This window comes from Falco rusticolus, chromosome 11 (assembly GCF_015220075.1).
Source record: "Falco rusticolus isolate bFalRus1 chromosome 11, bFalRus1.pri, whole genome shotgun sequence".
Lineage (NCBI taxonomy): Eukaryota > Metazoa > Chordata > Aves > Falconiformes > Falconidae > Falco > Falco rusticolus.
Window position 1 is genome coordinate 18781637 of NC_051197.1, and position 15872 is coordinate 18797508.

Sequence of the window (15872 nt, forward strand, 5' to 3'; positions counted from 1 at the left end):
TTTGAGCCATATTCAGGAGTGGTGATATACCTATCCATGCCTTTGGCTGGAAATGTAGGGTAAGTTATATCACATAATGGAATTTTCCAACATTTCTGCCTGAAAAGTGCAGACTGATCCTTAAGAAGAGCTACAAGACTTTAACGCAAAACCAATTATTTTTTCGTAAGTAAATTAAGTGTTCCCGTGCTTTCAGAATAAATGCAATTTTGCATTACTGCACTCCTCAGTTTGCTCGTGAGCAAGACAGCAACAAAACACATAACTCGATATTCATATTCCTAGTCCTAAACTTGAGAAAAAATAGAGTTAATGTGAGCATGTTTCTACAGCAGCCTCTGCCACTATATTCCTTGGCATATATATTCCCTGTCACTATGCTTCCTGGTGTAACGGAGTCCTCAGCACCAACCTGGTGTTTTCCAGACTAAGAAAAAAAACCCACAGAGCTGCTCAAAAACTGTTCAGGACCATCTTGGTCATTGTATTTTTCATAATTGATTTTTACTTCAGAGCTAGTGCTGATGAGGAACAGCTGGACAGCCTAGCCTGAATGTGACTGTTCCCACTGAGGAGAAATACAAAATTAACAGACTCCTCATAGTGTAACTATTTCCCTCCCCCCTAGTATTTATGATCTGCCCATCATTGCCTGTGCTTGATGATACACAACAGTGGTATCTACTATGAGAGACTTTTTCCTGGTCCTTAGAAAGATTCTCAAGCAAACTGCTGGGTAGTTACTAGCATTGAAGAGCTTTTTGCCAACAATCTAGCTGCCAAGCATATGGGTTTTACGGTGCATAATAGCAGTCAGTGGACTATCAGACAGAAATTTCAGCCCATGTAAGTTAGCATGGTTCAAACAGCGCACCAGAGAGATGAGAGGTGTTTCTGTGTGGAAGGTAGCAGTCTGAACTGTGAATCCAAAGTAAGAGCCTGGAATTTATGCACCAGAGATACCCACACATCTCTTCCACTCCTGCTTTAGAGATTGAAAGGCTTAACAGGACTCTAAGGTGTTACAAACTTATGACATTGACACAAGCACAAGCTCCATGCTCCAGCTGTACCAGCACCTCCATGGTGACACCACCTCTCTCTCTAGCTCTGCCTTGTTAAGCTTTCTGCTGTCACATCTGTGCTCCCAAACTTCTGCCATGGCTGCCTCCATCCACAGCACTGCAGTGGAAGGTCCTCATCCCTACTCTTTACAGCAATATCTCTCACCAAAATGTCATTTCTGCTAGACTGCCCCCACTGCGGTTCTAGTAAAACCATATATTGGCTGAAACCTAAGTCATGCTCCCCTTTCCCCAGCCACCCTGCTGTGTTGTCTTAGCTCATGTACTCTTCAAGGCACATCCTTTCTCAAATGTCTAGACAGTTCACAGCACCTTCTGAACACTCCACAAATCAACAGAAAGGTACTGGATCACTTCAAACCACCAAACAAAATGTTTCCAATTAACAGCAAAAGAACTACCTAGAAATTTTCCCTTTCTTTTTGTACTGTCACTTGCAGAATCCATATTATTAAATGTTTATGTGAAGCATTGTCCAGAAACACCATCAGAAACCAGCCCTACATATGCTTGGTGCTGTACAGCTAGATATGAACATGAAAACATTACGAACTTATTGAACTCTGTCGTAAAACTCATTATTTTTATGAAACTCCCATATAAGCTTTTTTTTTTAAATTAGGTATCTTAAAAGAGATATTTTCCATCCGTTCTTATAGGTTCAAAGAAGCTTATAATACATATACATTTTGTACTTCTCAGCAGCATACCAACTTAGCCAAAGTCTTCTACACCTCAGACAGCTCTATGACAAGTTTGGTCAAACCAGAATAAATAAATGGACTTAAAGCACTTTTAGGTCACCTAGTCCATTTAACAAGCAGCTGCTATTGCTCTGCCTGTGTTATTTTTAAAATGCATTAAGGGACAGCACACTGACCAAGCAGACAGCAGCACAACAGTAGTACAGGGGAAAAAGTCAATGTGGTCCAATGCATCCCCCACTCGTGGCGAAAGGTTCATTTGATCACTGAGCTGTTGCATAGCCAGCATATTCATTATGCAAAAAATAGTTAGGCCAGACCTTCTGGACACGTGTGTCAGCTCTCGTCCTCTCGGCAAGGTTCAGCTTGAGCAGCTCTTTGTCAGAGCCAGCATCTCTTCCAGCCTCATGCCTGCCTTTTGCGGCGTCCTTTGGCACACACTCCTCCAAACATGACTAACTCATGAGGAATACGACAACTTTGGTCACAGGTGAAAAATAAAGATTAAAGCTATTCTAAAAATCTTACAGCAAAACCTAAAAATCCATTTTTAAAAATCATACCAACAATAGCATACAACCGTGAATAGGACATGTACCACAGAGAAATTTTTTGTGTCCTTTTTGCTAGAATGCATTTTTCAATATAAGTTATAAAACCTGTAAAAAAGTAAAATAAAGACTTTAAAAAGATACCACATTTCATAGGTGCCATGTCTATCAAACTTACACTGGCATCACCTAGCCAGCTATATTTGCACGTATTCATGCTGGCCACCACTGTCTGCCCAGTCCGCAAAGAGTTCCTTTAGGGTCTCTAGCAGCAGCAAGGTTAAGGCGGCTGCAGAGGCTCCTCCGTCCCCAGAGATCACAGTTTCATGGAAGGCTGAGTATCACCACAGAAACCAACTACAAAAACAGTCCACGGGCTCCTGTCCTGTTACTCTGGTAAAGCAATTTGTACTACGTGAAAGGCAAGGGCACAAATGCTGAAAACTGATCAAAGTAAACGCTGCTGTTAAAGTACCATTTTGTTTTGCTGACTTCAAGGCATCAAATCGCAGACGCTGTTTTGTTCTAAAAAGATGAAAGTCAAGTGCCAAGGATTTGTAAGGTTGAATTAACTATTCCAGTGTGAAGGCCTTTAGATAAGTTCACAGCACATTTTCCAAAACAGCCATTACGAATTTGTGTTAATGAACCACGACAAAAATATGCGGTGTTGCATTGAATTACACTGCCCAGGCCAGGACAGCTGTTCTCTAAAAGAAAAATGGATTTTAACTCTCAGATCATATAAACACTTTCTGACTTGGAAGTGCTGCACTAAAGATAGATTTATGACATCTTAACTCATTACTCAGCCGCAAAGATTAAGGTAGTTATACAAAGCGGGCAAAATTTAGAACAGAAACCTGAAAATGTATACCTATGACTTCCCTCTGTAAGTGTTCTCACTCTTTTTGTTAATGTAGTATTTATAGTACATAAATTATTCTGGTATCGCAACGGTCAAAGCAAGTAATATGAAGGAACTTACCTTTACAGTTCATTAGCATATATTTTCCAATGTAAGTAGTTTAGGATTTCTGTTGAAATTCACTTGAAAAATATAATGTCAATACAGTAATACTGTAAATACATTAATACTGTAAAAGAATTCAGTCAAGGATTAATCCATGACTCCACCTCAAGTGGTGGGATCTAGTACTGCGCCACTTTCAAAAAGTGTCAGTTGCTTTGGGAAGGATCTCTAGGCGAAATTCTTTCTTTTTAAGATGAGAGTAAAGAAAAAGTGTATTCTTTAGGCAGGGACTGTGAATTCTAAATGGAAAACTTTTTTTTCCCCCTCTCATATTTTTGCTATGATCATTGAATATTGTGTTACAAATTTGACACCAAGCCAGCTATTGTAGATTGCAATGTCCAGCTTTCAAGAGCCAACAGTTTCCAAGACAGAGTTTACTGATTTTTCCAAGAAACACAAAATACATTCACATGACGTTACTGCTTGAAGGTAATTTTGCTCAAAGGGTTACAGATTTGCACTCTTAAAATCAAATGACTGTATAAGCAAGTTCCTATAAGCACGTGAGACCCCACCGCTTTCCTTATGGGAAGGTTTTCCAATGCAGACTCTTTAATTCGTACAAGGCGAGCACCTATTTATTTAGAAATTCACTCCAGCAATGAGACAGAAGATCTTCAGAACAGTATCAGAGAAATAAACAGCTCCAGGAAAACTGCAATGCCATTAAAAACAAGCACTCATACCCACACACAGTCACTTTTTCTCCTGCAGAACTCAAAGCTGTGGCACCCTCACCGGCCCTGCCAGGGATGCACCATGCTTTCCTCTCTCTGCCAGGCCAGTGCTAAAAGATGCTGCTGGGGCAGGGAGGGACCTGCCCCCTGGGGAGAGAGCAGGGGGCTGTGATGTATAAGGCACGTGTGGGGAGGGAAAGCCCTTTTCTTTTTGCATTACTGCCAGGATGAGGCACAACTCTGACCCCTGGGAACGGGTCTGAGTCCCTAGTAGCATTTACCAGGTGTGTGGAGGACTGAAGTTTACTTCCAAAGCTCAGGTAAAAGCCTAAACTAATTCTAAAACCAATCCTTTGCTTATTTTCTTGTAAATATATGGTTGCAAACAGATTGGCATTGCCTGGACCTTCTCACCCACACTCTACAGAGAAATCAGATTGACTGAACAGTAGTTACAGTAGTTGTGAAAATAATGGGAAAGATTCAGCCCGGCATAATTCCACTGAAGCTACTGGCATTAAGTCAGAGACTGATCTGGTCCCACACCTTACTTTATAAAAAAAAGAATACTTTTGCACATCCTGCTGACCCTTATGATCTACCACCCAGACTGGAAAACTGGGCTCCATCAAAATGAAGGCAAGGGAACAGAAAGGTTGACAAGGACTATCCGACTGTGACCTACAGCCCCCGCTGTGGGCTCTTCATTAAGAAGTACAGTCAGAAACCTTTGACCAAAAGGTGTTTGATATCTCCCCCCTTTTTTTTTTCTTCTACTTGTCCTTCAACAGGGGCTAAAGGTCAGGGTGCACTGTGCTAGACACAGGCAGTTCCCTCCCCAAAGAGCTTACAAATCAAGACATTCAAGTCCTGCACCACATGTGCATGCCAACATCCACTAACAAACTATTTTGAAGTATGTGCAGTGATCCCAGAAGGCCACTTTAACATGATGATGCATTTTTAATGATTCAGAGGAGAAATGGCAACCCCAATGCATACGTTCAAAGGGAGAACTAAGCAAAGTTCCCTTCACCCTCAGCGAGGATGGAGCATCGTTACCCCTGCATTTGGCACCTATTATGCTCAGAGCAATGTCTGCAAATGGACATACCATCTTTAATGAAGACCTAAGGTCAACCCTCAGAACCAGATTGAAAACCGACCAGCCCACCCGCTGACACGGTAGTTGTGTCTGACAGTCTGATGAAGGACAGTCCATTAGAACAGAACCCTAAGAGCTCGCAGCATATTCAAGTATTATCTGTGGTTCTCCCTCCAGTCCAAGTTCTGGTACCTTTCTAGCCCTAAATATCAAATGACAGCTGAGAATCTGTGCAACAGGATGGAATTACAGCACGTTTAGACCTCCTCATATGGATTCATAGTTCAACTCCTCCAAACAACAAAGCAAATCACAAGTGAAATTTAGTACTGCAACATTTATCAAATACATAACATGCAAGACAAGTACAGCATAGTACAGTGGCATGCTGTATATGGCCCTAAATATACTGCTCAGTACCCGGCAGCACTGTTGTTTGTATCTGGTTCATAACTGATGGTTTACTGCACCAGTGATACTTTCTTCTCAAAAGTGCAAGAGTGTTCGCATGCCATATAATGAATCCTAAGGGGAAAGTCCTCTTTTCACACATTTTGTGGGAAAATTTCTTGTTGGCTTTAGATCTGCTGAAGGGCACAGGATCCATTCCTGTAAGCCACAAGTACAGCATCTCCCCTGTTGTTAAGTGGCCTATTTATAAAACAGTGTCACATCAGACTAAGATTTACTTTAATGATTAAGGTAGAAGACTTGTGAAAAAGAAACATTTTCTCAGATGTTCTACTCTGCACTTATATGTACATATACTGCAGATCTAAGCTTTTCTTTGGTGAATCAGCTGGGCTACAAAGTAAGTTTTATTTTATACTCCTCTTCCTTTCTCCCATCCCTAAACTATTACCAGACAGTTGTGTCACATTGTGCCCAATGCCCTGAAAAAAGTGGGAGGGAGTTTTAACTACTATGTTGGAGGATATATGAGTACCTACTAAAAAGCAGCTCCTGTCCCAAAGAAAATGCTTCTTAAACTGACAGATAAAACACAGATGACAAACTTCTGCCAGGACCATTTTCCTTAAATGCATTTGGGGCACTCTGAGCAAATCTACACAGGCTTTTCCAGGGAAACACAAGTTTCTGTTGCCTGTATTCTCAGCAAGTTCGATAGGCGCTAGCCACCCAACCAGAAATTATATAGCTGCATTAGTGTACCACTACAGGATTGACACACCTTGCCTCTCAACAGGCCTTGTTAGTTATGGCTCAGCATGATACTAATCATGGGTTCAGAGACTCAGCGTTAGCACTATCTCATCTCTATCGGGCTCTGAGGGTAGACGTGGCAAGTGCGTGGTTCAGCTCAGCTGCAAAACACCATGCAGATTTAATACAGCACACTGTTTCCTAAGAACAGCACAGCAAAACTGGAATCTGAACAGAGAATTTCCAAACCTCAAGGTAAATCCTGAACAGATGAACACTCTGCTTCCCGCTCTCAAAAGCTGCAGGTGGGGAAAGGGAAGAGGCTGAGACAGGTTTCACAAAGCTAGAAAAGATTATAAACAAACATGAAATAGATGATGAGAAGACCGCAGGACAAAGGGTTATGCCATTTGAAAGTTCCCCCGTACAAAACAATTTGCTCCTCAGAGGTTTCGCAGCCAGACCACACATAGATCCAGATGACTGGAAAAAAGAAACATCATTCTACAGGTGTCTGTTAGAGAGGCACAGTCACATAGGGAAGTGTAAAATGTGGAGTTCACATTTTTATTGGACATGTAAAACTAAATTCTTGCTTTCCAAGCCAGGGTAAAGAACAGCGTGTGTGCATGAGTCATAAAAAACTGAAAACCTAAGCAGCAGCACCAGATTTAGGAAACAGTTTTGTTTACTTTCTTGTCAGTAACTCACCAGCCTGAGTAGGAGTTGGTGCAAGTGTGCATCTGTAACACATATGCTCACAAATGGTATTAGAAATTAAATGCAAAGGAAACTGCTTTCAGAGGACTTAAAGTAACTAAAACGAATACATTGCTTCTCTACTCGCCTGGGGCAGCTCCTCATTCTTCACAATTTTTTTCTATTTTCAGATGTAAAAAAAAAAATATTCAGAACTTCTATTTTCTGTACAAATAAAAAAGTATGTTGGGAATAGTTCAACAAATAAATTAATGATACTGACTACAGGGAAGAAAACAAAAAAACACCAAAACCCTAAGGAACCAAATTTTCTATTTAGTCAGGCCTATCCATACAAATAAGATTACTCACATCTGTACATACTTGCAGAATCAAAGCCATGAAAACTGACAAAATCCTCCAGAAGACATTACTGTGGCTGTCATGCAAGTATTTTCTTGCACAATTATGCCATTTCATGCACTTCTTTATTTGCACTTGCTTGAAAACAGATTTATGGAAGAAAGTACTGGCTTGCTTTCCAGCTAACAGTGTAAGCACAGACTGCTGCTCCTTGCTTGCAGTATTTTTCCATGTAGCTTTGGGTACGTTTTCAGTGTCTGATTTACCTTGTTGCAAGTATCACTTGAAACCCAATTAGTGGAGGAAAGAAGGCATGTTCCAATGATCTATTCTGAAGAGATACTTCCAGAGCAGGTGCCACTGTGCTTGTCTGCAAAACCAATGTCATACAGAGTCACATTCCTCAACAGGCCTCAAAACTTATTCTCACACGCACTAGTAGATCATATCCGTGCAGAAGAAATGAAGACTCTGCTTCCTTGGGTGATGACAGAAGAGTGAGCCAAACTTCAACCCGTCTTCAGGGTTAGAGAATGCTGGTTATCTCTGGAAAGGTGACAGATTTTAATATTTCTCCCTCACTAATGAGATTTGGCTCGTCACCAATTACCTCTCATCTAGAAACACTAACTACTGCTACCACCACGTTCATCACATACGGCATGAGCTCCGATCATAACAAAAATATTTCTGTATTGTAAGTTGCCATGACAATCGTTAGAGAGACACTATCACCTAAAGATTACCTATAATTCCTTCAAACTTTTTTGAGTAATTTAAGTTTCAGATATTTGTACCTCACGGTGGTGCTATTTTCGCATCTTCTTCAAATAACAAGTCTTACTACTGTAGAAGCACTGTTTATGTTTCACAGAGAAAATAAGAGACTCTTCTAGCAAAACACAAACTTGAGTATAAGTGTTATCAAACATATGATCTACATTTAAAAAAACCACACACAGTTAAAACATTTGTTCCTCTTCTCCTATCTTGCCACTGCAAGGTTTTACTTTTCCAGCAGATACAGGAGCATGGCCGTCAGGCACAGCAAGCGCCGCACAAGCTATGTTGGAAATTTTCCCTGATGCTGAGAGGTCGGAGGGAGAATGACTTCACTAATTCCAGCTTTTGGTTCAAACAGACACTCCAGAGAACAACATAAACACAACCACTCATGACAAGCGTTGCTCCAATATCACAGACACACGCATGTACCAGCCCAAAGCTACACTGGAACCTGTCCATCAAGTTTGTGATACAAGCAGACTCCTGGAAATGTCATCACTTCCTTAATTATCTTTTCTTGGGGAAAGTAACAATAAAAAAAAGGAGTAATTAATAAATACTCCACGACACGTCAGATAGAAGCTCTGAGGAGGGAACTGGAGACTGAGAATGTGAATCACAGTTTATATCAAAATCAAAACACATGCATCTGCCTGAAAGAACGTGTAAGTGCATGTGCACAGTGTGCTTACACACATGTGAGCGACAGGGAGGGATGAAGAAGGGTCCACCTAGTAGAGACAATAGCTGCAACCACCCCATTTCCCCACAATCCTGCACCAGCATATCAGTACCTGCAGGTATTTGCAGCAGAGGAAAACAAGAGTCCGATTTTTAGCTTCCAAGAGGTCATTTTATATAGCAGTCAGCAAAACTGAAAAATTTGAGCAATCAGGATCATTCTGACATTTTTTCCTTTTGAACCCTTTAGCCATCTGTGGTGGACCTTGGCATGGCTTCAGATACTGTTCCATACAGCACTCAAACCGAGAGCAGGTCTCACTTTCTGCGCACAAATAGTCCTGTTTCTACAAACAGAAAATACCGAGGGTTTGCACAGCACTTTCCAAGTCACGACAAGTCACTGCTGCCTCTTTAAGGGCAGCCAGGCACCAAGCCACGCTCCTGCAGGACAGCAGGCTCTGCACAGGCCGGCTCCTCTGGCTGACACAGGACTTCCTCTGGCAGTTCTGGTGGGCAGAACTTGGAACCACTGCCAAAGCCAATGACCAACAAATCCTGAGATGGCTAAAAACAACCCACAAAGACTGCAGTCCAGTGCAAACAAGATGAAAAAGTCACATTAAAAAAGGCTGGATTTTACGTAAGCTTATGTTAGCACAGATGCTTCAAAGTGCTAATGAAGAAAGGAGGGGGAAGAGGGCTGTGAGGGCTCTTTTAGAAATGGAGGCTGAGGTGGCTGTTGGTTTGTTTGTTTTTTAAAGACATGGCAAGGAGGCGTTCATCAATGGAGGCAATTAAGACAGTGTCATTTTAGTGTATTAGCTGCACATGAGTTGCTGCTTTCAGCAGACACGGTGGCATCTGAGAAAGACACTGAACACTTGCAATTTCTGCAGAGCACGCTGCCAGTGTCTTCAAGGCTTTATAAGGTCTATCACGTGCTTCACTTCCAATTCAGTCCAGTACTCCAGAAGGCCAGAAAAGGCTCTTGGGCAAGGCTGTGGGGAAAGGGACTAACAACAGCCTGTGAAACCACCCTGGTGAGGCAGCTGAGATATCACACAGGCTGTGGGCAAGCTTTGGGAAATACCCAGGATCAAGAGATGCACGTGATGAGGCACTACTGCTTTCCAAGCAACAAATACAGGGTGTTCCTGGAGTACGTCTGCCACAGCGTCGCCCACAACTTGACTCCGAGACCTCACTGGCACAGAGTGCCGGTGGAAGCAGTAATTCATCTGGGCTTCCCATTCTTGGTCGTCTGATGTGGGCCCCTTCCCTCACACTTACAAGTGGTACGCAAAACACCTTGAAAGGAGACTGTGATAAAAAGCAGCAGTCAACCTCAAGCTTGACAGAGAGGTTTGCAGGTGGCCAATTAATTTTCCATCGCCACTCTGCAGATCCCAGCTGGACCGATAACACTGCCTCTGCATAACTTTGTGAGCCACAGATCATCAAGGAACAAGCAGTAACAGGGTAAAAGCAATCAAATTGATCTTGATGGGCTCAGAGTAACAGGAGCGTGTATGTATGGCACGTATGAGGTTAAAGCCAACCAAGCATCACGGAAAATTTGAATATTATACACCCAACCAGCCCCAGAGACGGTATCTTAAAATGTCCACAGTGGGCCCACAAAAACATGCAGTACAAAAGTAAATGCGGCTTCTTGGTAATGTAGGACCAAGAAAGATCTACAGCCCCACTGAAACCCTGACAGTTGCGGAAGCTGGTGTGAGCAAAGCCTAGCGCACGTGGCACAGCCAAACTGCAAAGCCAAGCACAGGAAGCATGGGGCAAGAACTTCCCAAATGGCAAAAAATCACTTCCCAGACTACTCTGGAGATTGTCAACACCCAATACTGAACTGGCTGGCTACATGACTGCAGGTGTCAGACTCCAAGTGACAATCCTTCCTGAAAAACACTCTCTTCTTAGATGACTCATGAAGCTGGATTAGATCAGCCCAGACTTTCACCAAACCTCTCCCACACTGTAGTCTTCTTTTGAGGGTTTACCTTCTCACATTTGGAAAAAAATTCTTTGCCTCTTTGCCACAAAATTACCAGTCCTCTTGTCTGAAGTCTCACCTCAGACTTCTCCAGCACCCAAAAGACAAAGCACCTTCACTACTTCCATCTCCTCTCCTTCATCCCCAGACAGACTGGGCAGCAGCACAGCCACCTGCACCACTCCCCTCCCAAGCCACATCACTCCAGGCAGTTCATTCCACTCCTGCTTCAAAAACCCTGCACATGTTTGCATTGTCACTTGTAAGTCTGCTGCTATAGTTAGGCAACTATCACTGCTGCCAAGCAAAGGTGGTCAGAAAATCGAGAGGCAAGAACAGTTAAATACCCTTGCAGGGTTCAGATCTGGTCTGTACCTTGGCAGAGGCACAGTGCTTTATGTTTGAGAGCTTCTTCTGAAGCAGCAACTATTTTTCTTCAAAACAAAGGCCTTTGGCCCACCAGAAGCACCAAACGTACCCACATGCAGCGGCACAGGCTTCCCACCGTACCACAGCAAACGAGCAGAGGGCAGATGCAATGCAGCCTGGCAAACCAAGCAACATGTCCTGTATTTCCCAGGCTAACCCTACACCACACACTCTGGTCAGCTCACCAGAAACACCAAATTTGTACAGCTAAGTGATCTGGCAGTGCACAGATCCAATATCAATGCTAGTGAAGTCTGTGGTCTTACTCAAAAGTTTCATCTCACAGAACTAACAAACTATTCTTGAGCCTCTTATTTTAGTATCAGTTTAGGACTGCATAGGATAATGATCCAATTATTTTAGTTTGGATTATTCAGACCAAGCTGCAGGGTGCTTAAAAAATTCACGTCAAGCTCGCCTGTTTTGTCAGTTTTAGAGCAGCTTGGTCAAGCTGACACTGAGAGCTCAGCATTAAAAAGCCCCAGTAAAAAGAGAAGCTGACCTTATTTCTACTATATGTGAGATCCTGAAGTCTCAGAAAACAGCCTAGGTGGGCATTCGATTGGTACTAAATGGAAAACTGTTTTAACAAATGCACTGTTAGAAGAAGAAATAAATAAAATGGAATCAAACGAACAACTAGGCAACAGCAATCTCAGTAACTCCAGCCGTCAAATAACCTTGAATTCCCTTCCTGCCTGCTGTCGGCACAAGACCTACAGGCTCCCTCCGACCATGGCTCTCGTGCAGCAGGTCAGCATGTTTAAACTATGACCAGAAAGTGGCCCCTTTATCACAGCTGAATCTCAAGGCTGTCCCCAGATCTCTGGATGCCTGAGCATGAAACAAAACATTTTTCCCTGACATAGCCTTGGGTAAGGCTGTTGTGGTGATAAACTTCTAAAAACAGTTAAAACAAACACACTGGGAAATACAGCAAGTATGTAGGAAAATAGGCTTTCATTACCCTCATTGTCCAGATCTTCAGAGTCCTAAAATACAAAAACATTGTGACACAGAAGAATTATCCTGAATTCAGGATGCAATGCAAAGGTCAGGATATAAAAATACATGATCAGGTGACTGTTTCAGGGTCTTGTCCTGTCCCATTTTCACAACTTAGAGGATCTCTTCAGAAAGTGCAACATTGGACTTAAATAATTTTGCCCATCATTTTAGGACTTTTCAGTGGGTTGGCTCTGGAACCTGAGATACATCACTAGTAAGTACCTGGCTATTGTAATTAGCTTGCTCCACAGGAAGTAACAGGCATTTTAACATTGGGAATGCTCTCAAAGGAAAACAATTTTTATTATGAAATTGTTGCCAAGTAACATTGATTAAAAGTGGGGAAAAACTGTTGAATTATTACAGCCTCAGTGGCATTACTAAAAATTATAAAAATAAAGATGAGTCCTTGATTTTCCTGCTTTCATTTCACGTAACACATGTTCAACATCTGTATCAGGCCTAACATCTTAAAGCTATTGAGGATGAGGATGTCAATGAAAACAATAGTGAATCCATTGCCAGAAACTCTGATTTCATTTATTCATATGTATTCAATCCTAAGTATTCACACGAGATTAATTTTATATGCCCCTGCTCCCCCTTTAGCTGTTTCAATTGTGGCTGCATGCCTAAAGCAGCTCAGGGAAATTCAGCTGACAGGTATAATAAAAGAATCCTCCATTAATTTAGGACTTGATAATATATCCAATCTAAGGAGTGACTTTCATCTTAAAATAATTTTTACATTTTCTGTACACATTTTTGCAGTGCAAATCTCTGGAGTTTCCAAAAGTCTCCACAAACAACAATTCTTTCTCATAATAGAACATGCAGCTCCACGAGAAAACAACTATCTCCCTTCTAAAAACTGGGAAACTGAAGCAGTGAAGATACCCAAAGCTGAAGAAAAATTTAGTCTAAGAGTTCAGCAGTCCCTGGCTTTCAGCTGAGACCCAGATCAGTACAGAAATGCACACATGCACTCACTTCCCCAGGAATATTTGATCAAATAAAACAAACAAAAAAGGCTTGCCTTTTTCATGCCAAGTTCAATATAAACACTTGTGGCTATTACATGCACCCGTATTCTATTTCCTATGATAAAGCATGGCCAATACGAATTGCGATAAAAGACACTCTAAGAAATACTTGAAAAAGATTGGAACTTATTGGGGCTCTTACTTGAAGAAAGTGTCTTCACAGTCTCCACAAATGAGCGTCACCCCATCAGGGATTAACAAAGTAAAATACAAACCAGTTCCTTGAAGATCACAGATCACAGCATTTCATGATACGAACTGGTATTTACCAGATTTCAGCCTTAACATGAAAGTGCTAAATTACTGATTTAGTTTTGCAGAATTTGTTCAGAATACCTAACCCCATGTATTTCTACCGGTCCGCTTCCCACCCTCCCCCAGTTTATAGGGAAGAAAAAGCACCCAAACCTTACAAATCTTTCAGAAATGCCTGCATATATTACAGGGGGAACACATGCCCCTGCAATGCCCTCCCCCTGCATCAGTCACCCCCCTGTTTAAATTTGTGAACACTTGTTGTCTGTATATTCTACACAAGTGTCAAAATAAGTTAAATTAATGCATACACGTATGTTGCATATTTATGAAAACAGGATAACTGCACAAGTATGTTTAATACATGAGCTCTCCAAGGAATTTGCTAGGGGAAGTTTACACTCCTTCCAGCAAGTAAGGAATGTGTAATTTAGCAGCATCTAGCACAGGGCAGGTCAAAACCAAAACAAACCCCAACCTCCTCCCCCCAAAGCAAGCCTTCACTTAAAGATTTTCAGATCTTGCATTCCGCATTATCAGAACTTCAGCCAACATCTAAATGAACACATGATTTATTTTAAACATGCTTTCAATGCTGCTGAATCTAACATACTGTCAAACAAAAATACTGTTTTTATTCTGGAGTATACTGGAAATGCTGTTTGACAAACAGATCTCTCTACCTTTGCTATCAGCATTTGCAGGCAACAGGAAATACCTCAGCTGGTAAATCAAACTAATGTAACTTGAGGTGATGGGTACATTCTACTTTAAGACAAAAGGCCACTTGGAGTTGGTTTTACAATAATGGAAAAGATAACATTTGCTCTGCTTTGTTTTCAGAATCTGATCCTATAAGTAAAATCTGATCTTTGCGAGTTGTTTACTCTCTTTTGCTCGGCATTGTCGCCAGCAAGCCTTGCTCCAGCTTCCTGTGCATTTTTAGAGCAGCCATTTCCAAGGGCTGTGACTGGAAACTGGTTGGGAGTTTGGAGGACGCTAAGGGCTACAAATTGTGAAATACATTCTGTGCCCTACACTTCAGTATACCACAGAAGCACACAGAAAAGACAGCTTGGGGCAAACTGCTTTCTTACCATAAGCACATTAGAGGAGGCACACACAGCCTCTTTCTGCCAGACAGCAACTATCTTTGTTCAAGCTGAATTTTTAAATCTTCCATCGTTCTGTCAAGATGATTAGACAGCAGTGGCACAGCCTGCAACCTTGTGCATGCGTGACTTGCTCATGTTGTGTGCACACACAACTGCAGAAACTGCACTGTTACACAAGTAGTGCTAGGAGCGTCGAACCAGAGGAAAATTTGGTTTTATGCAAATGGGCGCTTTGCAGTTGATTCATTCTGGTCTCTCGGGAAACACAAGCTCCAGCTGTAGCCTGCTTCATCCCATCCCCAGGCAACCTTTAGAAACTAAGAAGTTACAAGTTCCCACTGTACCATATCCCCACAGCAAGGACACTCTTTTGCCCATTTTCAACAAAATTCGTGATTACCTTATGAGACCTACCCCTCATATCAAACACGTATATCACTTGTCAACGGATTTAAAGGTTCCTGGATGATGAGAGAGGCACTGACAAATACACAGCAGATCACATAAGGCTGTTTAGTTTTTCATAAGAAATTGTTATAAAAAAATAAAAAGACAACTAGAGATTCCAACTACAATTTGCTTTTCATGCCCAGAGAACTGATTGTACCTACACTTTTTTAAGGCATTCAGAGTGCACTCCTCAGGCTGATAACCCAGTGCCTGGCAAACTAAGAAAGGCTTTAAAAACAACAAAAAAAAAAACCCCAAACCAAAACAAATATAAAAATCTCTGTTCCTCATTCCCAGCCACACACACACACACACAAAAAAAGTGTCATTTTTCTATTTGTTTTGTGACAGTTGAACTGAAGAAGCCCTGACATTTTTGTTTAAGGGCAGCCAATGAGATTTTTACTGAAAAAATAGGAAATAACTTTTTCATCAGACACTAGACATTTCAGACAGCGTATATACTGAAAATGAACACAATAGCTGAAGTTTCATGGATGCATGCAACACACATTGAGCTGAACACACCACAAACCCAACAAGGCTGCTATTGAAGTCAGCAGAAAGACTTAGATTATGGCCAAAAGTATTTGCCCTTATTTAAATCACTATAAAAGACTCCATTAGAAGTTCTTCCAGCACAGATTTAGACCCTCTTTTTCTAAGCTTTTCCTTCTAGATCGTCATCTTTGTTCTCTCATTAC

General features: G+C 41.7%; 1 protein-coding gene across 4 annotated transcripts in view; it reads right to left on the reverse strand.

The window, feature by feature from the left end:
* Positions 1-15872, reverse strand: part of TGFBR3 (transforming growth factor beta receptor 3) — a 121332-nt gene that overhangs the window by 55260 nt on the left and 50200 nt on the right. The window lies entirely within an intron of this gene.